The sequence below is a fragment of the Carcharodon carcharias genome, chromosome 3, assembly GCF_017639515.1.
Source record: "Carcharodon carcharias isolate sCarCar2 chromosome 3, sCarCar2.pri, whole genome shotgun sequence".
Lineage (NCBI taxonomy): Eukaryota > Metazoa > Chordata > Chondrichthyes > Lamniformes > Lamnidae > Carcharodon > Carcharodon carcharias.
Window position 1 is genome coordinate 9,420,603 of NC_054469.1, and position 25,168 is coordinate 9,445,770.

Genomic DNA, 25,168 nt, shown 5'->3' on the forward strand with positions numbered 1-25,168 from the left:
TATTTCCAAGTCAGGATGGTGAGTGACTTGGAGGGGGGCTTCCAAGTGATAGCGTTCCCATCTATCTGCTGCCCTTGTCCTTTTAGATGGTAATGGTCGTGGATTTGGAAGGTGCTGTCTAAGGAACCTCGGTGAATTGCTGCAGTGCATCTTGTAGATGGTACACACTGTTGCTACTGTGCGTTGGTGGTGGAGGGAGTGAATGTTTGTTGATGTGGTGCCAATCAAGTGGGCTGCTTTGTCATGGACACTGTCAAGCTTCTTGAATATTGTAGGATCTGCACTCATCCAGGCAAGTGGAGAGTGTTCCATCACACTCCTGACTTGTGCCTTATAGATGGTGGCAGGCTTTGGGGGGGTCAGGAGGAGTCACCTGAGTGAAGCAAACCCGAAACCTGTTTTGTTGATTGCCAATTTGAAACATAGGACCAGAAAGAGGCTATTTAGTCTCTCGAGGCTGTTCCACCATTCGATTAGATCATGTACCTCAACTCCATCTACCCGCTTTGTTTTCCTATTCCCCTATCCAGAAATAAATCAATCACATTTTTGAAAAGGTCTTTAAACAGAAGAGATGTCTCTCATTAATATATTTAAGGAGCCTGGTGCCTGTCCAGATACTCATTTTTATCAGTGGGACTATTGCCTGCACGTACTGGGAACTCAGACCTGTAAAGGTTGTTACCTTTCTGCCGAACACTTGTCCACTAGACTATCAGTGACTAATCATTCACAGCAAAACACAAATCATTTGTGCTGATGACATCCACTGTTCAAAAGGAAAACATCAGGTGCTGGGAGCAGATCAATGTGGCACTTGGCTTGTTAAAGGGGTAGGCAGTCAGCATCCCAAATGGCCTCAATGCTGTTTAATTTTCATGCAAATCTACTCAGGTTATGAGTAATTACAATTTTTTAAAAAACACTTAAAAGTGGTTTAGCCAAGAAATTATTAGTGTGTCTTTGTATCTGTCTGAGGCTTCACTCTTGAACCTATGGAAACAGAGAAAGAGAGAGAGAGAGGGGGGGAGAGAGGGAGGGAGCGGGAGCAGCCTGCAGGATCACTCAAGGCTTCAACACATGTCGCAGTCTGGGAGCATCGGTGGTGCAATTAGTCAATTCAAAGCATTGCAGGGCGCAAGTGGGAATATTAACTACCTCGATCTTGCTCTCACACTGAGAGCAGACAGGGATGTGTGTGAGGGGATGGGGTGTAACTTTTGAAGGACCCACTCCCGGGAAAGTACAGCTCCATTTTAACAATGAAATATGATTCTTCTTAACCCAATTTTTCTTCTCTTACAATGGAACCAACCCCACAACAGTGAAATTCACATGAACCCCATAACTGTGAACTTCATCTTTCTCAGTTGCTCATCAATTTTAAGTTAGCCCTAACCATGGAGACCATTGCTGGCCCTCTTTGATGAATATTCGATCAACCATTTCTGCAAGACTGTTCTTTCTATGCAAGGATTGGCTACATGTTGTACTGGGCCCCTTGTTTCCAAAATTGTACACAATATTCCAGGTGCGGTCTCACCAAGACTCTATACAATTGCAACAAGACATCTTTACTCCTGCATTCAAATCTTCTTGCAATAAAGGCTAACATACCATTTGCCTTCCTAATTTCAGTTAGCTTTCAGTGGCTTATGAATAAGGACACCCAGGCCCTTTTGAACATCAACTCCCCAACCTCTCACCATTTAAGAAACAATCTGCATTTCTGTTTTTCCTACCAAAGTGGATAACTTCACATTTTTCCACATTATATGCCCATTCACTTAGCCTGTTTAAATCCCCTTGAAGTCTCTTTGCATCCTCCTCACCACTCACATTCCCACCAAGTTTTGTGTCATCAGCAAACTTAGAAACATTATATTTGGTCCCCACATCCAAATCATTGATATAGATTTTGAATAGCTGGGCTCATGGAACAGAGCAAGATGTAAGATGCCTCCTATGCCCTCACATATGGGCAGAAAGGGGCCAAAACCCAGGGAATTGGTCCCACTTCTAAATTCCTTATTCATGACAATTTCCAAGCTTCCAAGCTATGTAATTTGGGAGATTGGGTCCCCTCTCAATGTAAATCTAACCGTCTTTAAATTGTAAAACTATATTTCCACCTGGCCAACTCCTCCCTTCATTTGGTCTATCCTGATTTAAGATTTACACATAGTTGACCGCCTAACTGCTCTTCATTGTCTTTTCCTTCAAACCCCTCCCTCTCTCCCTTTCATCGCCCTACTACTTACAGGCTCTTTAACCCTGCTGTTAACTCAGTACTCGATCCTCCAATTCCTGCGTATCCATGATTTTTATCACTCCACCATTAGTGGTCCTGCCTTCAGCTGCCCGTGCCCTAAGCTCTGGAATTCACTCCCTAAACGTTTCCACCTCTCCCTCCATCTTTAAGTCTCTCCTTAAATCCTCCCTCTTTCTATGTAATGTTCTGTCTGAGAACGGTCCTGTGAAGCGACTTGAGATGTGTTACTACATTAAGAGCACGATATAAAATAGGTTTTTGTTGATGCCAGTTCAGTACTAAACTACAAAACGATAAAACAGTACGAAACAACAACTATTAAACCTACAAAAATCTGAAGGGGCTTGATAGAGTGTGTAATAGAAGGGTCTGGTACATAAAGGGTTAATGTGGCACTGACCTACAGTACAGCCCACACAGTGATGTAAGGAGACATCTGACTCAGAGCCAGGGTCAGTCTCGGGATGGACAGAGATGTGTAAAGACCTAGTATGGTGTCAGCTCCATATCTGTACCGTCTACTGTAAATATGTACATAGTTATGAGTTGTCAATAAAGACTTGCTGTCAACATACTCCAGACTATGAAGCCTACTTCATGGTATCTAAAGCAGAATCCTTCAGGGTAAATGCTGAGAGATTGTCTCCATTGGTCAGGAAATTTAAAACACAGAGGCACAGTCTCAGGATAAGGGGCTGATCATTTAGGACTGGGATGAGGAGAAATTTCTTCACTCACTGGCTTGTGAATCTTTGGGGAAAAAAAAGAAAACGCTGGTAAAACTCAGCAGGTCCAGCAGCATCTGCGGTGACAGAAACAGAGTTAACATTTCGAGTCCAAATGACTCTTCTTCAGAGCTAAAGACTTTAGCCCTGAAGAAGAGTCATATGGACTCGAAAATTGCCCAGGTATGTCCTGTACACAAAAGCAGAACAAGTCCAGCCCAGCCAATTACTGCGCCATCAGTCCATTCTCAGTCATCAGGGGAAAACTCTCTGCTTGTTGGAGTCATATGTAGCACAGAGGAAGATGGTTGTGGTTGTTGGAGGTCAATCATCTCAGTTCTAGGGCATCACTGCAGGAGTTCCTCAGGATAATGTCCTAGGCCCAAACTTCTTCAGCTGCTTCATCAATAACCTTCCTTCCATCATAAGGTCAGAAGTGAGGATGTTCGCTGATGATTGCACAATGTTCAGCACCATTCGCGACTCCTCAGACACTGAAGCAGTCCATGTCCAAATGCAGCAGGATCTGCACAATATCCAGGCTTTGGCTGACAAGTAGCAAGTAACATTTGTGCCACACAAGTGCCAGGCAGTGACCATCTCCAAGATAGAATCTAACCATCGCCCCTCGAGATTCAATGTGTTAAGATTTCTGAACTCCCCACTCTCAACATCCTGGGGGTTACCATTGACCAGAAACTGAACTGGACTAGCCATATAAATACTGTGGCTACAAGAGCATATCAGAAGCTAGGAATCCTGCGGTGAGTAACTCACCTCCTAACTCTCAAAGCCCATCTGCCATCTACAAGGCACAAGTCAGGAGTGTGATGGAATATTCCCCACTTGCCTGAATGAGTGCAGCTCCCACAACACTCAAGAAGCTTGACACTTTCCAGGACAATGCAGCCCGTTTGATTGGCACCCCATCCACAAACATTTACTCCCTCCACCACTGACGCACAGTAGCAGCAGTGTGTCCCATCTACAAAATGCACTGCGGGAATTCACCAAGGCACCTTAGACAGCACCTTCCAAACCCATGACCACTATGATCTAGAAGGATAAGGTCAACAGACACATGGGAACCCCACCACCTGCAAGTTCCCCTCCAAGCCACTCACCATCCTGACTTGGAAATATATCACCATTCCTTCACTGTCACTGGGTCAAAAACCTGAAGCTCCCTTCCTAACAGCACTGTGGGTGTACCTATACCACATGGACTGCAGCGGTTCTAGAGGTCAGCTCACCACCACCTTCTCAAGGGCAATTAGGGATGGGCAATAAATGCTGGCTTAGCTAGCGACGCCAACATCCCCATGAATGAATTTTTAAAAAGGATACAAGCCCTTTTGGTATATTTAGGTACACCAGCCTGAACGCAGCCTCCAAAGCATTTCGGAGGGAGAGCAGGAGGTTGGGGGGATATCCAGGTTTCCTACGTGTGACAAAGTACTCCCTGACATCACTCCTGAATGACCTGGTTCTAATTTTAAGATGATGCTCCATTTTATTGGACTATTCGCCCAGGGGAAATGGTTTCTCTGTCTTTACCCTATCAGCTCCTTTAATTATCTTAAACACCTCAATCAGATTTAAAATTCTATACTCAAGGGAATCTGAGACTAGCCTATGCAACCTGTCTTTTTAAGTCTTTTAGCCTCAGCATCATTCTCGTGAATTTGTGCTGCATCCTGCCACACTGCACCCCCCCCCATCCCTCCCACCAATCCACCAGCCCCACCTCCTCCAAGGCCAATATATCCTTCCTGAGGTTCACTGCCAGAACGGAACACAGTTACTCGAAATGAATGGGACCCAACTAGCGCTTCATACAACTGAAACATAGCTTCCACCACTTTGTATTCTGAACTCTGTTCTAATTGAACCTTGCAATTTTGTTGGAATTAAGTCCTCCTTACCGACAAGGATTAAGCTGTCTGCTGACCCTGAGAAGTCCTTCCTGTGTAAAACATGTAAGGGGGATGTCATATTATGGGATTGTTGCTGTTTAAGACTTAATAACAACCCTATGACCAGGACTTTTCTTCCCGCCACCTTAAGAACCTGGCAAATACTGGCTGCCCCACAGCTATTTAATGATAGTCGCGTGGTAGTACAGAACTTGAGTATTGGTGTAAAAAGAGACATGCTGTCAAAGCTTTTCATCTTGCACTCATCAGGACAGATTTGCAAGAATAGCAAATCTCAAAGGGGGCAGCAATTTATACTGCATGACAAGAGCATGTTGATTGGTTGGCAAGTGGACTCTGATTGGTTGGCATGGAGAATGCACCAGGGAAGAGTTACCTGCAAAGGCAGTTGGGAGGAAGTCCCACCTCAAAGAGCTGTTGGTCAATCTGATTGGCTGACAGTTCTCTACTCCTAGCCAGGAGCTGCAATGGATAGAACTGGAACTGGGATTGTAAGCAGTTCCCAGGGTCTTAGTCCCAGGAGTCCAGGATCAAGTAAGTGTGGGAATCTCAGGGCAGGGTGGGGAGCAAGGCCCAGGGTGGGTTGGGGAGAGAGGTGTGGGAGTGTTGGTGGAGGGGGGCAGAGATGGAGACCTGACTTGGTGAGTGAGGTTGGGGGGGTGGGGGGTGGGGGGGTGGGGGGGGGAGAGTGGGCCTGATTTTGAAAGGAGGCTGGATGTTCATTGGAGGTGTCCCTGCCCCCTTCCTGCCGGAGGCCTGAGCAGGGTGACTTTCCGGCTCCCGCCCTGCCCTGAACTCTTCCCACTGAAAATTGTGGCTGTGACACAAAACAGCCCTTAAGTGATCATTAATTGGCCGCTTAAGGGTTTCAATTGGGGCGACGGTGGGGGAAGGGGCCAGCCTCGCTTGTCGCACCATAAAATTGGGGGGGAGGTCGGGGTGGGTGTGAGCCCAGTGGGAAGGCTATCCGAGGGGTATTACGTCATCCCCCGCTTCCCCAAAAACCGGCCACCAGCAGGGGAATATAAACCGAACTTTCCCTATCCCCTTGCCTGACAAGAAGAGAGTGAGAGAAAGGAGAGGATTTGCATTTGAGCAAGTGATCCTCATTATACCTGGCAGCCTGCCGTTCCACTGTAGCAATCAGAGTTTGTTGCAAACATCTGGCATGTCCTACATCCAAATGAACGAGCTGATAAACAAAAAAGACTTTCTGGAAAATGCTTCTCTTGTCTGAAAGTGGACAGATTTTGGGGAAGCACCTGGCGCGCACAACTCTTCTGGCAGAGGCTACAGATGTCTAACCATTTTATTTGAAGGTTTTTGTGATTAAAGTAATGAGATACAAGGCATAATTAAAGGTACTGAGGGAGGTTGAGCTCCCCTGACCACAAGCGCCACTAAAAGAAAACATCATCTTCTTCAAATATCCTATGGGTTCTTGCAGAACATCTGGAATCTTGTGAGTTTGGGATATTGACATTTTCCTTTAGGACGAGTAATAACCGTGCAACAGTCTTAGAAAGAGGGAAAGATTGGGCATTTTCATAGCACCTTTCACAACATCCAAAAATGCTTTACAATTGATGAAAGACTTTTGAAACATTGTCCCTCTCACAAGAAATGCAGGTTTTCTCACGGCTAATCTGATTTAGTGAGGCTGGTTGAAAAAAGAAGACTTGCATTTAGATAACGCCTTTCACGGCCACCAGACTGCGAGGGATGAGTATTGGCCAGAGCACTGGAGGGAGCTCCCCGTATTTTCAAATAGTGCCAGGAGATATTTTACCTGAGAGGGCCGACGAAGCCTCGGTTTAATATCCCCCCTGAAAGATAGCACCCCCTCAGGACTTCACTGAAGTGTCAGCTTAGATATCACGCTCAAGTCTCTGGAACGGGGCTTGAACTTCAAACCTGCTGACTCTAGAGACGAGAATGCTAACAACCGAACATATTCCTTTTGTTTACAGAGAACAGGTCCCTACCTACGAATATATGTTGCTTCTAGCAAGTGCAAATGAGCCATGTTATGAGCTCAACTGATTATCTTAAATTGGTTGTTAGTGTAGCTATTAGCACACTCAGGATTGTTCAGCAAGTGCTGGCCAATCACACAATCACGTCTAACAGGTCACCGATATCATCAAAGTGTCTTGGCAGTTTTCAAATTTACTCCACATCTTACTTTCCACAGGGATACAAATCATAAGAGAAAAAGACACAGATAGACAATGGGAAGCAGAGACTGTGACAATCAAAAATAAAGATTGAAATAAGACAGGCATTGGAAAAGATTTGACATGGGACATTTGTGTTTCTCACTGTCCAGAGTCACTCCCAGAGAGAGTGGGGGCATACCTCACTAAAGTGTTGGTCGGGAACACAGGGAACAAGAGGAAGCTGTTTATCCCCTTGGGCCTGTTCCTCCATTCAATGAGATCATGGTTGATCTGACACTTAACTCCGTATACCTGTCTTTTCCCCATATTCATCAATAGATTTGATTAACATAAAAAACTTAATCACAGATATAAAATTAACCTAATTTCAATGCTGTTTGTAGATTGTTGTTTTTGTGTGCAGAAGGGTTTCAATTCTGAAAGACCTCATTCTAATTTTTTCGCCCAGTCCTACACTCTTCAAATAGTCTTATGGGCTCTTCAACATCCAACTCAGAGGGCATATGCATCCTTGTTTACCATTTCAGCTGAGAGATCACACCACCAACAATGTAACACCTCTTCTGTACTTCAGCGAAACATCAACAACAATTTATATTTATCCAGCACCTTTAACATCCCATGTAGCTTCACAGGAATATTATAAAACAAAATATGACACAAAGCAACTTTTAAAAAATTCTTACATGCCATGCGAGCATCGCTGGCTGGGCCAGCATTTATTGCCCATCCCTAACTGCCCTTGAGAAGGTGGTGGTGAGCTGCCTTCTTGAAACACTGCTGTTAGGGAGGGAATTCCAGGACTTTGACCCAGTGTCAGTGAAGGAACAGCGATATATTTCCAAGTCAGGATGGTGAGCAGCTTTGGAGGGAACTTCCAGGTGGTGGTGTTCCCATGTATCTGCCTTGTCCTTCTAGGTGGTAGAAGTCTTGGGTTTGGAAGGTGCTGTCAAAGGAACATTGGTGAGTTGCTGCAATGCATCTTGTAGATAGTAGACCCTGCTGCTACTGTGTGTTGGCAGTGGAGAGAATGAATGTTGAAGGTAGTGGATGTGGGCTGCTTTGTCCTGGATGGCGTCAAGCTTCTTGAGTGTTGTTGGGAGCTGCATACATCCAGGCAAGTGCAGAGTATTCCATCACGCTCCTGACTAGTGCCTTATAGATGGTGGACAGGCTTTGGGAGTCAGGAGGTGAATTCCCAACCTCTGATCTGCTCTTGTAGCCACGGTATACGGCTGGTCCAGTTCAGCTGCTGGTCAATGGTAACGCCCAGAACGTTGATAGTGGTGTCTCAGCAATGGTAATGCCATTGAACATCAAGGGGTGATGGTTGGATTCTCTCTTGTTTGAGATGGTCATTGCCTGGCACTTGTGTGGCACAAATGTTACTTGCCACTTATCAGCCCAAACCTGAATGTTGTCCATGTCTTTTGGCAAATGGGCACGGTCTGCTTCAGTATCTGAGGAGTCACAAATGGTGCTGAACCTTGTACAATCATCAGTGAACATCCCACTTCTGACCTTATGATGGAAGGAAGATCATTGACGAAGCAGCTGAAGATAGTTGGGCTGAGGACACTACTCTAAGGTACTCCTGCAGCGATGTCCTGGAACTGAGATAATTGGCCTCCAACAACCACAACCATCTTCCTATGTATTAGATATGACTTCAGCTAGTGGAGTGTTTTCCCCTGATTGATTTCCCATTGGTTTCAGTTTTGTTAGAGCTCCTTGATGCCATTACAGAAACATGGCTGCAGGGTGACCAAGACTGGGAACTGAATATTTAAGGATATTCGATATTTAGGAAGGACAGACAAAAGGAAAAGGAGGTGATAATAAAGGATGGGATAAGACCATAAGACATAGGAGCAGAAGTAGGCCATTCAGCCCATCGAGTCTGCTCCGCCATTCAATGAGATCATGGCAGATCTGATAATCCTCAACTTCACTTTCCTGCCTTTTCCCCATAACCCTCGATTCCCTTACTGATTAAAAATCTGTCTATCTCAGACTTGAATATACTTAATGACCCAGCCTCTACACCCCTCTGCGGTGAAGAATTCCATAGGTTAACTACCCTCTGAAAAAAGAAATTCCTCCCCATCTCTGTTTTAAATGGGTGACCCCTTACTCTGAGATTATGCCCTCTGGTCCTAGACTCTCTCACAAGGGGAAACAACCTCTCAGCATCTACCCTGTCAAGCCCCCTAAGAATCTTATATGTTTCAATAAGGTTGCCTCTCATTCTTCTAAATTCCAATGAGTACAGGCCCAAATTACTCAACCTCTCCTCATAAGAAAATCCCTCCTTCCCAGAATCAATTTAGTGAACCTTCTCTGGACTGCCTCCAATGCCAGTATATCTTTCCTTAGATAAGGGGCCCAAAACTGTTCACAGTATTCTAGGTTGTGGTCTATCTAGTGCCTGGTACAGTTTTAGCAAGACTTCCCTATTTTTATACTCCATTCCCTTTGAAATAAAGGCCAACATTTCATTTTCCTTCCCTATTACCCGTTGAACTTGTCTGTTAGCTTTTTAGGATTCATGCACAAAGACTCCCAAATCCCTCTGTGCTGCAGCTTTCTGCAGTCTTTCTCCATTTAAATAATATTTAGATCTTCTTTTCTTCCTGCCAAAATGCATAACCTCACATTTTGCCTTTATATTTCATCTGTAAAGCTTTTGCCCACTCACTTAACCTGTCTATATCCTTCTGCAGACTCCTTGTGTCATCCTCACCACTTTCCTTCCCACCTCATTTTGTATCATCTGCAAATCTGGTGATAGTACATTCACTTCCCTCATCTAAGTCATTAATATATATTGTAAATAATTGTGGCCCCAGCACTGATCCCTGTGGCACTCCACTAATTACAGGTTGCCATCCTGAAAATGCCCCCTTGAATCCAACTCTCCGTCTTCTCTTTGTTAGCCAATCCTCTATCCGTGCTAATATACTACCCCCAACACCATGGGCTCTTATCTTATTAAGTAGCCTTATCGAGCGCCTTTTGGAAATCCAAATATATTACATCTACTGGTTCCCCTTTATCTATCCTACTAGTTATCTCCTCAAAGAATTCGAATAAATTTGTCAAGCATGATTTCCCCTTCATGAAGCCATGCTGACTCTGCTTGATTAGTTTATGTATTCTAAATGCTCTCTTACATCCTTTATAATAGACTCTAACATTTTCCCAATGACAGATGTTAAACTAACTGGCCTATAGTTGTCTCCCTCCCTGTTTGAATAAGGGTGATACATTGGCAGTTTTCCAATCCTCTGGGACTTTTCCAGAATGTAAAGATTCTTGGAAGATTACTACCAGTGTATCCACTATCTCTGTAGCTACTTCCTTTAATATCCTAGGATGCAAACCATCAGGTCCAGGAGACTTATTGGCCTTTAGCCCCATTAACTTCCATAGTACTTTTTCTCCAGTGATAGTTATTGTATTTATTTCCTCCCCTTCTTTTGCCCCTTGATTAGTGAGGGATGATCTCAGATTTGAAGAACAAAATGTGGAATCCGTTTGGGTGGAACTAAGAAATAGCAAGGGGCAGCAAACATTGGTAGGAGCTGTTTAGAGGCCACCAAACCATAGTGGTAGTGTGGGGCATGGTATTAGTCAGGAGATTAGAGAAGCTTTTACCATGGGTAATACAGTGATCATGGGTGACTTCAATCTGCATACAGACTGGGTAAACCTAATTAGCACTCATGTTGCGGAGGACGAGTTTCTGGGGTGTGTTAGGGATGATTTTCTACAGCAGTGTGTTGAGGAGCCAACTAGAGAACAGGCTATTTTAGGTGTAGTATTATGTAATAAAAAAGGGCTAATTAATAATCTTGTTGGAAAAGAGCCTTTAGGGATGTGTGACCATAATATGATAGAATTTTACATTCTGTTTGAGAGAGAGGTAGTTCGATCTGAAGCCAGGATGTTAAATTTGAACAAAGGAAATTATGAAGGTTTGAGGGGACAAATTGGTTGATGTGGATTGGGAAAACACATTGAAAGGTGTGATACATAGGCAATGGATAGTCTTTAAAGAGTTTTTACAGCAACTGTACATTCCTTTCAAGCACAAAAACCCAAAAAAGTCAGTCAACCATGGCTAGCAAAAGAGGTTAAGGATTGTATAAGATTAAAAGAAAAGGCCTATAAAGTTGCCAGAAATAGTGGTAAACCAGAGGATTTGGAGCATTTTAGAATACAGGCAAAGGAGGACCAAGAAACTGAAAAAGGGAGAATAGAATATGAATGTAAACTATCAAAAAACATAAAAATAGACGGTAAAAGCTTCTATAGGTATCTAAATATGAAATGTTTGGTTAAGACAAATGTGGGTCCATTACAGGCAGAGTCAGGAGAATTCATAATGGGGAATAGAGAAATGGCAGAGAAACTAAATGGTTACTTTGTGTCTGTTTTCACTGAGGGAAATACAAGAAATCTCCCAGAATAAGACATCCAACGGACTAGGGAGAATGAAGAGTTGAAGGAAATTAGTATAAGAAAGAAGGCTGGAGAAATTAAAGGGACTGAAGGTTGCTAAGTTCCCAGGACCTGCTATCCCAGGGTGTTGAAAGACGTTGCTATAGAGATAATGGATGCATTGGTGATCATTTTCCAAAATTTTATAGATTCTGGAATGGTTCCCGAAAATTGGAAGGTAGCAAATGTCACCCTGTTATTTAAGAAGGGAGGGAGAGAGAAAACAGGGAATTACAGACCTGTTAGCCTTACATCAGTAATAGGGAAAATGCTTGAATCTATTATAAAGGATGTGATAAATGGATACTTGGATGTTAATGATCTGATTGGGCAAAGTCAACATGTATTTATGAATGTGAAATCATGTTTGACAAACCTGTTGGAGTTTTTTGAGCATGTTACTAACAGGATTGATAAAGGGGAGTCGGTGGACATAGTATACTTGGATTTTCAGAAGGCTTTTGATAAAGTCCTTCACAGGAGGTTGGTTAGCAAAATTAAAGAACGTGAGTTGGGGTAATATACTGGCATGGATTAAAGATTGGCTAACAGGCAGAAAACAGAGAGTAGGAATAAACAGATCATTCTCACATTGGCAGGCTGTGACTAGTGGGGTACCGCAAGGATCAGTACTTGGGCCCCAGCTGTTCACAATGTATATCAATGATTTGGATGTGGGGTCCAAATATAATATTACTAAGTTCACGGATGACACAAAGCTAGGTGGGAATGTGTGTTGTGACTAAGATGCAAAGTGGCTTCAGGAGGATTGGGACAGACTGAGTGAGTGGGCAGAAACATGGCAGATGGAATGCAACATTGAAACATGTGAGGTTATCCACTTTGGTCGGAGGAACAGATGTGCAGGGAATTTCTTAAATGGTAAGAGATTAGAAAGTGTAGATGTACAAAGGGACCTCGGTGTCCTTGTCAGTAAGTCACTGAAGGCTAACACGCAGGTGCAGCAAGCAATCAGGAAGGATAATGGAATATTAGACTTAATTGCAAGAGGATTTGAGGACAAGGGTAGCGAAGTCTTGCTTCAATTGTATAGAAGCTTGGTTAGACGACACTGTATTGTGCACAGTTTTGGTCCCCTTACCTTAGGAAAGATATTATTGTCGTAGAGATCGTGCAACAAAGCTTCACCAGACTTGTTCCTGGGATGGCGGGTCTGCCCTACAAAGACAGATTGGGGTAACGGGGCTGGTGTTCCCTAGAGCAGGCTTGGGAGGCCACATTTCCATTTCTTACTCACTCAAGGGGCCAATGAGGAAATTTCAGAAAGGTAAGGCTTGGCACAACATTAAACTGAATTTCAAAAACAAAAAGGTTGAGATATTAAAGGAAACAATTCCTAAGCAAAAGTAAAGAAATGTCATAATAATAAATTGTTACATTAAGAAAAAGTCATTAGTAAAACTGCCAGAAAGTGAAAGGGTCGGTGTGTGTGTGTGTGTGTGTGTGTGTGTCCGGTTAACTCCCACGCTTGGTGCTCACTCACCCACCCTCACCCACTGTGAGTGGCTGTGTGTTTATATGTGTTGGTGTGCAGTGGTGAGAAACCTGAGACTGAGAATAAGCCAGGCATTCACATACAGTCTCATTCACACACATTCACTCTCTCACTCGCACACACTCACTCTCTCACTCGCACACACTCACTCTCTCACTCCCACACACTCACTCTCTCACTCCAACACACTCGCTCTCTCACTCACACACACTCACTCTCTCACTCCCACTCACTCTCTCACTCCCACACACTCACTCTCTTGCTCCCACACACTCGCTCTCTCACTCGCACACACTCACTCACTCACTCCCACACACTCACTCTTTCACTCCCACACACTCACTCTCTCACTCCCACACACTCGCTCTCTCACTCCCACACACTCGCTCTCTCAGTCTCACACACTCACTCTCTCACACCCACACATTCACTCTGTCACTCCCACACACTCACTCTGTCACTCCCACACACTCACCCTGTCACTCCCACACACTCACTCTCTCACTCCCACACACTCACTCTCTCACTCACACACACTCACTCTCTCATTCCCACACACTCACTTTCACTCCCACACATTCACTCTCTCACTCCCACACACTCACTCTGTCACTCCCACACACTCACCCTGTCACTCCCATACATTCACTCTCTCACTCCCACACTCTCACTCTGTCACTCCCACACACTCACTCTGAAACTCCCACACACTCACTCTCTCATTCCCACACATTCACTATCTCACTCCCACACACTCACTCTCTCACTCCCACACACTCACTCTCTCACTCCCACACACTCGCTCTCTCACTCCCACACACTCACTCTCTCACTCCCACTCATTCACTCTCTCACTCCCACACACTCACTCTGTCACTCCCACACAATCACTCTCTCATTCCCACACACTCACTCTCTCACTCCCACACACTCACTCCCACACACTCACTCTGAAACTCCCACACACTCACTCTCTCATTCCCACACGCTCACTCTCTCACTCCCACACACTCACTCTCTCACTCCCACACGCTCACTCTCTCAGTCCCACACACTCACTCTCTCATTCCCACACATTCACTCTCTCACTCCCACACAATCACTCTCTCACTCCCACACACTAACTCTCTCACTCCCACACACTCGCTCTCTCACTCCCACACACTCACTCTCTCACTCCCACACACTCGCTCTCACTCCCACACACTCACTTTCTCACTCCCACTCATTCACTCTCTCACTTCCACACACTCACTCTGTCACTCCCACACACTCACTCTCTCATTCCCACACACTCACTCTCTCAGTCCCACACACTCACTCTCTCACTCCCACACACTCACTCTGAAACTCCCACACACTCACTCTCTCATTCCCACACATTCACTCTCTCACTCCCACACACTCACTTTCTCACTCCCACACGCTCACTCTCTCAGTCCCACACGCTCACTCTCTCACTCTCACACACTCACTCTCTCATTCCCACACACTCTCTCACTCCCACACACTCACTCTCTCACTCCCACACACTCACTCTCTCACTCCCACACACTCACTCTCTTGCTCCCACACACTCACTCTCTCATTCCCACACACTCGCTCTCTCACTCCCACACACTCACTCTCTCATTCCCACACACTCGCTCTCTCACTCCCACACACTCGCTCTCTCACTCCCACACACTCGCTCTCTCACTCCCACACGCTCACTCTCTCACTCCCACACGCTCACTCTCTCATTCCCACACACTCACTCTCTCACTCCCACACACTCACTCTCTCACTCCCACACACTCACTCTGAAACTCCCACACACTCACTCTCTCATTCCCACACATTCACTCTCTCACTCCCACACACTCACTCTCTCACTCCCACACGCTCACTCTCTCAGTCCCACATGCTCACTCTCTCACTCTCACACACTCACTCTCTCATTCCCACACACTCTCTCACTCCCACACACTCACTCTCTCACTCCCACACACTCACTCTCTCACTCCCACACACTCACTCACTTGCTCCCACACACTCACTCTCTCATTCCCACACATTCACTCTCTCACTCCCACACACTCACTCTCTCACTCCCACACGCTCACTCTCTCAGTCCCACATGCTCACTCTCTCACTCTCACACACTCACTCTCTCATTCCCACACACTCTCTCACTCCCACACACTCACTCTCTCACTCCCACACACTCACTCTCTCACTCCCACACACTCACTTTCTTGCTCCCACACACTCACTCTCTCATTCCCACACACTCGCTCTCTCACTCCCACACACTCGCTCTCTCACTCCCACACGCTCACTCTCTCACTCCCACACGCTCACTCTCTCATTCCCACACACTCACTCTCTCACTCCCACACACTCACTCTCTCACTCCCACACACTCACTCTGAAACTCCCACACACTCACTCTCTCATTCCCACACATTCACTCTCTCACTCCCACACACTCACTCTCTCACTCCCACACGCTCACTCTCTCAGTCCCACATGCTCACTCTCTCACTCTCACACACTCACTCTCTCATTCCCACACACTCTCTCACTCCCACACACTCACTCTCTCACTCCCACACACTCACTCTCTCACTCCCACACACTCACTCTCTTGCTCCCACACACTCACTCTCTCATTCCCACACACTCGCTCTCTCACTCCCACACACTCACTCTCTCATTCCCACACACTCGCTCTCTCACTCCCACACACTCACTCTCTCATTCCCACACATTCACTCTCTCACTCCCACACACTCACTCTCTCACTCCCACACGCTCACTCTCTCAGTCCCACATGCTCACTCTCTCACTCTCACACACTCACTCTCTCATTCCCACACACTCTCTCACTCCCACACACTCACTCTCTCACTCCCACACACTCACTCTCTCACTCCCACACACTCACTCTCTTGCTCCCACACACTCACTCTCTCATTCCCACACATTCACTCTCTCACTCCCACACACTCACTCTCTCACTCCCACACGCTCACTCTCTCAGTCCCACATGCTCACTCTCTCACTCTCACACACTCACTCTCTCATTCCCACACACTCTCTCACTCCCACACACTCACTCTCTCACTCCCACACACTCACTCTCTCACTCCCACACACTCACTCTCTTGCTCCTACACACTCACTCTCTCATTCCCACACACTCGCTCTCTCACTCCCACACGCTCACTCTCTCAGTCCCACACACTCACTCTCTCATTCCCACACATTCACTCTCTCACTCCCACACAATCACTCTCTCACTCCCACACACTAACTCTCTCACTCCCACACACTCGCTCTCTCACTCCCACACACTCACTCTCTCACTCCCACACACTCGCTCTCACTCCCACACACTCACTTTCTCACTCCCACTCATTCACTCTCTCACTTCCACACACTCACTCTGTCACTCCCACACACTCACTCTCTCATTCCCACACACTCACTCTCTCACTCCCACACACTCACTCTCTCACTCCCACACACTCACTCTGAAACTCCCACACACTCACTCTCTCATTCCCACACATTCACTCTCTCACTCCCACACACTCACTTTCTCACTCCCACACGCTCACTCTCTCAGTCCCACACGCTCACTCTCTCACTCTCACACACTCACTCTCTCATTCCCACACACTCTCTCACTCCCACACACTCACTCTCTCACTCCCACACACTCACTCTCTCACTCCCACACACTCACTCTCTTGCTCCCACACACTCACTCTCTCATTCCCACACACTCGCTCTCTCACTCCCACACACTCACTCTCTCATTCCCACACACTTGCTCTCTCACTCCCACACACTCGCTCTCTCACTCCCACACACTCGCTCTCTCACTCCCACACGCTCACTCTCTCACTCCCACACGCTCACTCTCTCATTCCCACACACTCACTCTCTCACTCCCACACACTCACTCTGAAACTCCCACACACTCACTCTGAAACTCCCACACACTCACTCTCTCATTCCCACACATTCACTCTCTCACTCCCACACACTCACTCTCTCACTCCCACACGCTCACTCTCTCAGTCCCACATGCTCACTCTCTCACTCTCACACACTCACTCTCTCATTCCCACACACTCTCTCACTCCCACACACTCACTCTCTCACTCCCACACACTCACTCTCTCACTCCCACACACTCACTCTCTAGCTCCCACACACTCACTCTCTCATTCCCACACAATCACTCTCTCACTCCCACACACTCACTCTCTCACTCCCACACGCTCACTCTCTCAGTCCCACAAGCTCACTCTCTCACTCTCACACACTCACTCTCTCATTCCCACACACTCTCTCACTCCCACACACTCACTCTCTCACTCCCACACACTCACTCTCTCACTCCCACACACTCACTCTCTTGCTCCCACACACTCACTCTCTCATTCCCACACACTCGCTCTCTCACTCCCACACACTCGCTCTCTCACTCCCACACGCTCACTCTCTCACTCCCACACGCTCACTCTCTCATTCCCACACACTCACTCTCTCACTCCCACACACTCACTCTCTCACTCCCACACACTCACTCTGAAACTCCCACACACTCACTCTCTCATTCCCACACATTCACTCTCTCACTCCCACACACTCACTCTCTCACTCCCACACGCTCACTCTCTCAGTCCCACATGCTCACTCTCTCACTCTCACACACTCACTCTCTCATTCCCACACACTCTCTCACTCCCACACACTCACTCTCTCACTCCCACACACTCACTCTCTCACTCCCACACACTCACTCTTTTGCTCCCACACACTCACTCTCTCATTCCCACACACTCGCTCTCTCACTCCCACACACTCACTCTCTCATTCCCACACACTCGCTCTCTCACTCCCACACACTCGCTCTCTCACTCCCACACACTCGCTCTCTCACTCCCACACGCTCACTCTCTCACTCCCACACGCTCACTCTCTCATTGCCACACACTCACTCTCTCACTCCCACACACTCACTCTCTCATTCCCAGACACTCACTCCCACACACTCACTCTCTCACTCCCACACACTCACTCTCTCATTCCCACACACTCACTCTCTCACTCCCATACACTCACTCTCTCACTCCCACACACTCACTCTTTCACTCCCACACGCTCATTCTCTTGCTCCCACACAATCGCTCTCTTACTCCCACACACTCACTCTCTCACTCCCACACACTCACTCTCTCATTCCCACACACTCACTCTCTCACTCCCACACACTAACTCTCTCACTCCCACACACTGTTTCACTCCCACACACTCACTCTCTCACTCCCACACACTCGCTCTCTCACTCCCATACACTCACTCTCTCACTCCCACACGCTCACTCTTTCACTCCCACATGCTCATTCTCTTGCTCCCACACAATCACTCTCTCACTCCCATACACTGACTCTCTCACTCCCATACACTCACTCTCTCACTCCCACACACTCACTCTCTCCCTCCCACACACTCACTCTCCCACCCTCATTCTCTCACTCTATCATACACAAACTGACTCCCACACAAACGCACACACTCTCTCACTCCAACATATGCTCACATACACACACACTCACCAAGGCACAATCTCCTCCCCGGGCCCGGTGCAAATTCTCCCTGACCCGGCCCGCTGCAACTATTCCCTCCCAGGGCCTGCCACATCCTTGCCTTCCCGGAGTCCACTGCAACTTCACCCTCCCAGGGCCCACCTTATATGGCTGGAAATTTGTCTCGGGAGTCAATTATGACACCAAAGTTGTGAACAGACTGATTTAGTCTGAGGATATTGCCAGGGAGAGGGGTAGAGTTGGTAGCTAGGGAACGGAGTTTGGAAGGGGGCCTGAAAATAGTGGCTTCAGTCTTCCCAATTGGAGAAAACGTTTGCTCATCCAGCACTTGATGTCAGATCAGCACTCGGATAATTTAGCAGCACTGGAGGGAGTCAGGAGAAGTGGTAGAGAGCATGATTTTCCAAAGTTGCTCAGATTCCAGAATGGTCCCAGCAGATTGGAAGTTAACAAATGAAAGGCGGCTATTCAAGAAAGAAGGGAGAGTGAAAATGGTGAGCAACAGACCAGTTCCCCTGAAATTCACCACTGGGAAAATGCTGGAATCTGTTATGTAAGAAGTCATAACAATGCACTCAGAAAATCATAGTATGATCAAACAATGTCAACATGGGGCAGAATCAAACAACAGCAACATGGGGCAAAATCAAACAACGTCAACATGGGGCAGAGTCAAACAACGTCAACATGGGGCAGAGTCAAACAACGTCAACATGGGGCAGAGTCAAACAACGTCAACATGGGGCAGAGTCAAACAACGTCAACATGGGGCAGGATCAAACAACGTCAACATGGGGCAGGATCAAACAACGTCAACATGGGACAGAGTCAAAACAACATCAATATGGGTCAGAGTGAAACAACGTCAACATGGGACAGAATCAAACAACGTCAACATGGGTCAGAGTCAAACAACGTCAACATGGCGCAGAGTCAAACAACGTCAATATGGGTCAGAGTGAAACAACGTCAACATGGGACAGAATCAAACAACGTCAACATGGGTCAGAGTCAAACAACGTCAACATGGGACAGAATCAAACAACGTCAACATGGGACAGAGTCAAACAACGTCAACATGGGACAGAATCAAACAACGTCAACATGGGACAGAATCAAACAACGTCAAGATGGGACAGAGTCAAACAACATCAACATGGGACAGAATCAAACAACGTCAACATGGGTCAGAGTCAAACAACGTCAACATGGGTCAGAGTCAAACAACGTCAACATGGGACAGAATCAAACAACGTCAACATGGGTCAGAGTCAAACAACGTCAACATGGGTCAGAGTCAAACAACGTCAACGTGGGTCAGAGTCAAACAACGTCAACATGGGGCAGGGTCAAACAACGTCAACATGGGTCAGGGTCAAACAACGTCAACATGGGTCAGAGTCAAACAACGTCAATATGGGTCAGAGTCAAACAACGTCAATATGGGTCAGAGTGAAACAACGTCAACATGGGTCAGAGTCAAACAACATCAACATGGGACAGAGTCAAATAACGTCAACATGGGATAGAATCAAACAACGTCAACACGGGGCAGGATCAAACAACGTCAACATGGGACAGAGTCAAACAACATCAATATGGGTCAGAGTCAAACAACGTCAACATGGGACAGAATCAAACAACGTCAACATGGGTCAGAGTCAAACAACGTCAACATGGGGCAGAGTCAAACAAGGTCAATATGGGTCAGAGTGAAACAACGTCAACATGGGACAGAATCAAACAACGTCAACATGGGACAGAGTCAAACAACGTCAACATGGGACAGAATCAAACAACGTCAACATGGGACAGAGTCAAACAACGTCAACATGGGACAGGATCAAACAACGTCAACATGGGACAGGATCAAACAACGTCAACATGGGATAGAATCAAACAACGTCAACATGGGACAGAGTCAAACAACGTCAATATGGGTCAGAGTGAAACAACGTCAACATGGGACAGAATCAAACAACGTCAACATGGGTCAGAGTCAAACAACGTCAACATGGATCAGAGTCAAACAACGTCAACATGGGGCAGAGTCAAACAACGTCAGCATGGGGCAGAGTCAAACAACGTCAACATGGGACAGAGTCAAACAACGTCAACATGGGGCAGAGTCAAACAACGTCAACATGGGGCAGGGTCAAACAACGTCAACATGGGGCAGGGTCAAACAACGTCAACATGGGGCAGAGTCAAACAACGTCAACATGGGGCAGAGTCAAACAACGTCAACATGGGGCAGGATCAAACAACATCAACGTGGGACAGAGTCAAACAACGTCAACATGGGGCAGGATCAAACAACGTCAACATGGGGCAGAATCAAACAACGTCAACATGGGGCAGAGTCAAACAAGGTCAACATGGGGCAGAATCAAACAACGTCAACATGGGGCAGAATCAAACAACGTCAACATGGGGCAAAGTCAAACAACGTCAACATGGGGCAGAGTCAAACAACGTCAACATGGGGCAGAGTCAAACAACGTCAACATGGGACAGAGTCAAACAACGTCAACATGGGGCAGGATCAAACAACGTCAACATGGGGCAGAGTCAAACAACGTCAACATGGGGCAGGATCAAACAACATCAACATGGGACAGAGTCAAACAACGTCAACATGGGGCAGGATCAAACAACGTCAACATGGGGCAGAGTCAAACAACGTCAACATGGGGCAGAATCAAACAACGTCAACATGGGGCAGAATCAAACAACGTCAACATGGGGCAGAATCAAACAACGTCAACATGGGGCAGAGTCAAACAACGTCAACATGGGGCAGAGTCAAACAACGTCAACATGGGGCAGAGTCAAACAACGTCAACATGGGGCAGAGTCAAACAACGTCAACATGGGGCAGAGTCAAACAATGTCAATATGGGACAGAGTCAAACAACGTCAGCATGGGACAGAGTCAAACAACGTCAACATGGGGCAGGATCAAACAATGTCAACATGGGGCAGAGTCTTGCCCTTGTCAGGAAGGCTCGGTGGGGTTGATCAGGAAGCCCCCTGCTGCCCGCGATCAAGGCTGAAAGGTGATCTCGTGTTGGGTGGGCCAATTAAGGCCTGCTCACCGTGAAACGTGAGAGGCAGCACTGGCTGTGCGGCTGGGGGGTGGGAGGGGGGTCGAGGGCGAGTGGGGTGAGCATGAACTTTCATTGAGCGGGATTTTCTGCACCCTCCCGCCGCCAGGATCTTCCGGTCCCACCACAAGTCAATGGGTTTCTGGCTGGGGCGCAGCTTCACCCACAGTGGGACCGCAACATCCCGGCCATAATCTCTCTGAGGATCAGGGCTGCATCGGAGAGGTGAGCTTTTAAAAAAAAGTAAAGAAATTAAAAATGTTATAAAACATGACCCCTCATTGATTCTGTCACATGAGCAGCGACATGTTATTAATTAACTTATAAAATTTTAATTTTATTTGCTTTAGGAAACCTCATCTCACCCGTGGATGAGGTTTCCTAAAAAGTGCAAAGGCCGCTTGGCCTTTTTGCCTGCCCGTCAACCATAAGGTTGGATGGGCTGCGAAAAATTTCTTTTAAGTACCTTGTTAATGACCTTAATAGGCCTTTTAAGCTTGTGACTAGTAGGATAGATAAAGGGGAACCAGTAGATGTAGTATACTTGAATTTCCGAAAGGCATTCAATAAGGTGCCACACAAAAGGTTAATAAGCACGGTAAGAGCTTCTGGAGTTGGTGGGTAATATATTAGCATGAATAGAGGATAGATTAATGAACAGGAAGCATCAGTTGGCAGGTTTAACTCGTGAAGTGCCAACAGGATCAGTGCTGAGGCCTCAGCTATTTACAATTTACAGTAATGACTTAGACAAAGAGACTGGGAGTATCTCAGTTAGGTGGTAATGTAAGCTGTGAGGAGGATACAAAGAGGCTCCAAAAGATAGAGTCAGCTTGAATTGTGGGGGGTGGATGTGCAACAAGGTGACAGGTAGAGTATAATGTGGGGGAGTGAGAGGTTATTCATTTTGGTCATAACAGAAAGACAAGATATTTTTTAAAAGTGTGAAACTTGTAATTGTTAATGTTCAGAAAGACTTGGGTGTACTTGCAAGGAACACAGAAAGTTAGCATGCAGGTACAGCAAGCAAACAAGGAAGTCAAATGGCCTGCTGGCCTTTATTGCAAGGGGATTGGAGTAAGAGAATGAAGGAGTCTTGCTACAGTTGTACAGGGCTTTGGTGAGACCACATTTGGAGTATTGTATGCAGTTTGGGTCAACATATTTAAGGAAGGCTTTACATATTTATTTAAGGAAGGCGGTACAGCCAGGAAGGTTCACTAAATTTGTTCATGGGATGAGCGGGTGGACCTATAAAGAGAGGCGGAATAAATTGGGCCTATTCTCTCTGCGGTTTAGAAGAATGAAAGGTGATCTCGTTTAAACAGACGAGATTATGAAGGGTCTCGACAGGGCAGATGCTGAGAGATTGTTTCCCCTGGCTGGGGAATCTAGAACATGGGGGGCATGATCTCAGGTTCAGGGGGCCGATTGTTTAGGACTGGGACGTGGAGAAATTACTTCACACAGCGGGCTGTGAACCTTTGGAATTCTCTACCCCAGAGGGCTGTGGATGCTCCATCGCTGAGTATATTTAAGGCTGATCTTTGGTCTCTCAGGAAATCAAGTGTTATCGGTGGGGGGGCAGGCAGGAAAGTAGAGTTTTGGTCACACTCCGATCAGCCATCATCTTATCGAATAGTGGAGGGGCTGAATGACTTATACTTGCTCCTAATTCTTATTTTCTCATGTTCCTGCAGCATCAACAGAGACCTCCCACCTCCCATGGGCTGCTTTGCAGGGGAGCCATGTCCGTGAGAATCCACCCAGCATGTGAGGCACCGCTCCTCCAGGGTCCAGTAGCAGTCGGGACTCCAGCATCTTCTCCTCCTCCTGAGCAAGGCCCTAACGGTAAGTCCCGACTGCATGTCGCACTTGTCCAGATGTGTTCTGAGCCGGCGTGTTCTCCCGCTGGCCTAATGGTAAATCTGGCCTGGCCGGGGGGAGAGGGGGGGGTACAATTCCAGTCAAGCTTTACTTTGCATCCCATTAGCAGGATACAAATCGAGTTCATGCCGGCCTCCAGTGGGATTTACCTTCCACCACGGTGGACACCATCGGATGATCCCGCTGTACTTTCACGCTGGTATGAAACCGCTGTCTGCCCCTCACTCCGAATTGTTTCCACTCCCCCCCACCCCCACCACCATTCCCCACCCATCCTGATGCCCAACACCAGATGATTCCATCCTATACCCTCTGTTCTGCATTGTCCCCACCAGAGGAAATGTATCCATTCTAGTGAATCCCTTCATCATTTCAAACACCTTGATTAAATCACCCCTCGATCTTCTAAACTCATGGGAAGTCAGACCGACTTTATCCATTTTTTCTCTCAGGATGTGAAGCTATTCGCCCCCTGCATCACTCTGGTGAATCTGTGCTGCAGCTTCTCCCAGGCCTGGATATCCTTCCTGAGACTCCGGGTGGAAAGCAACTCCAGATGAGGTATGGACTAACAACAACAACTTGCATTTATGTAACACCTGCATCTCCAGCAATATTTGACACCGAGCCACATGGAGATTTCAGGGCAGTTGGTCAAACATTTGGGGCCAGTAATGTAGGTTTTAAGGGTTGGGGGGGTGGGGGGGTCTTAAAGGAGGAAAAGAAGCTAGAAAGGCAGAGGAGTTTAGGGAGGAAATTCCAGAGATAGGGAGGGGATATGGAACCAATGGAGGTCAGCAAGCACGGTGGGTGATAGGTGAGTGGAGCTCAGCGTAAGTTAGGACATAGGCGGCAGAGTTTTGGATGACTTCAAGTTTCCAGAGGGTAGGAGATGGGAGGCCTCCCAGGATTGTCCAGAGGTAACAAAAGCACCAAAACAACACAGCAATCTAACTCTGCATCAAGTATGACTTTAGTCATGAGATGGGTTTCCCGTTGACATCAACCTTGTCAGGGCTTTTGAGAGGCCCACCCTTGGCGGTGAGGACAGCTATTCTCTCCTCTATCATTCAGCTTTGGATCTATGTCTGGATTGAGTTTGTAGTGAGGTCTGGAGCTGGGTACTTCTGGCAAAGCCTGAACTGAGCATCGATGAGCAGGTCAGTATCGATTAGGTGTCACTTGGTGGCTCCACTGATGATTCCTTCATCACTTTTACAGATGCTGAGGAGGAAATTGATGCATTGGAAATTAGATGGTTAGTTTGTCTAGTTTTTTTTATGGAAAGCCCACCCTATTGGGAAGTCTTCATGGCTAGATGTCAGTGTCATGGCTATACACTGTTATATGATGCCACACCCTCTAATTTAATCTGTTAATCTTTCATATGCGATTCTTCTCCTGTAATGTACTCTGCCATTCTTAGTAATGCAAT

At 46.7% G+C, this 25,168-nt stretch overlaps 1 protein-coding gene across 3 annotated transcripts in view; it reads right to left on the reverse strand.

Annotated features, from left to right (window-relative positions):
* Window positions 1–24,532: 24,532 nt before the first annotated feature.
* LOC121276468 (transmembrane protein 249-like) overlaps window positions 24,533–25,168 on the reverse strand; it is a 98,922-nt gene continuing 98,286 nt past the window's right edge. For all 3 annotated transcript variants that reach the window (XM_041184905.1, XM_041184906.1, XM_041184904.1), the window contains one exon: window positions 24,533–24,957. The gene's annotated coding sequence lies outside the window, so the exon portion shown is untranslated. The remainder of the gene's footprint in view (window positions 24,958–25,168) is intronic.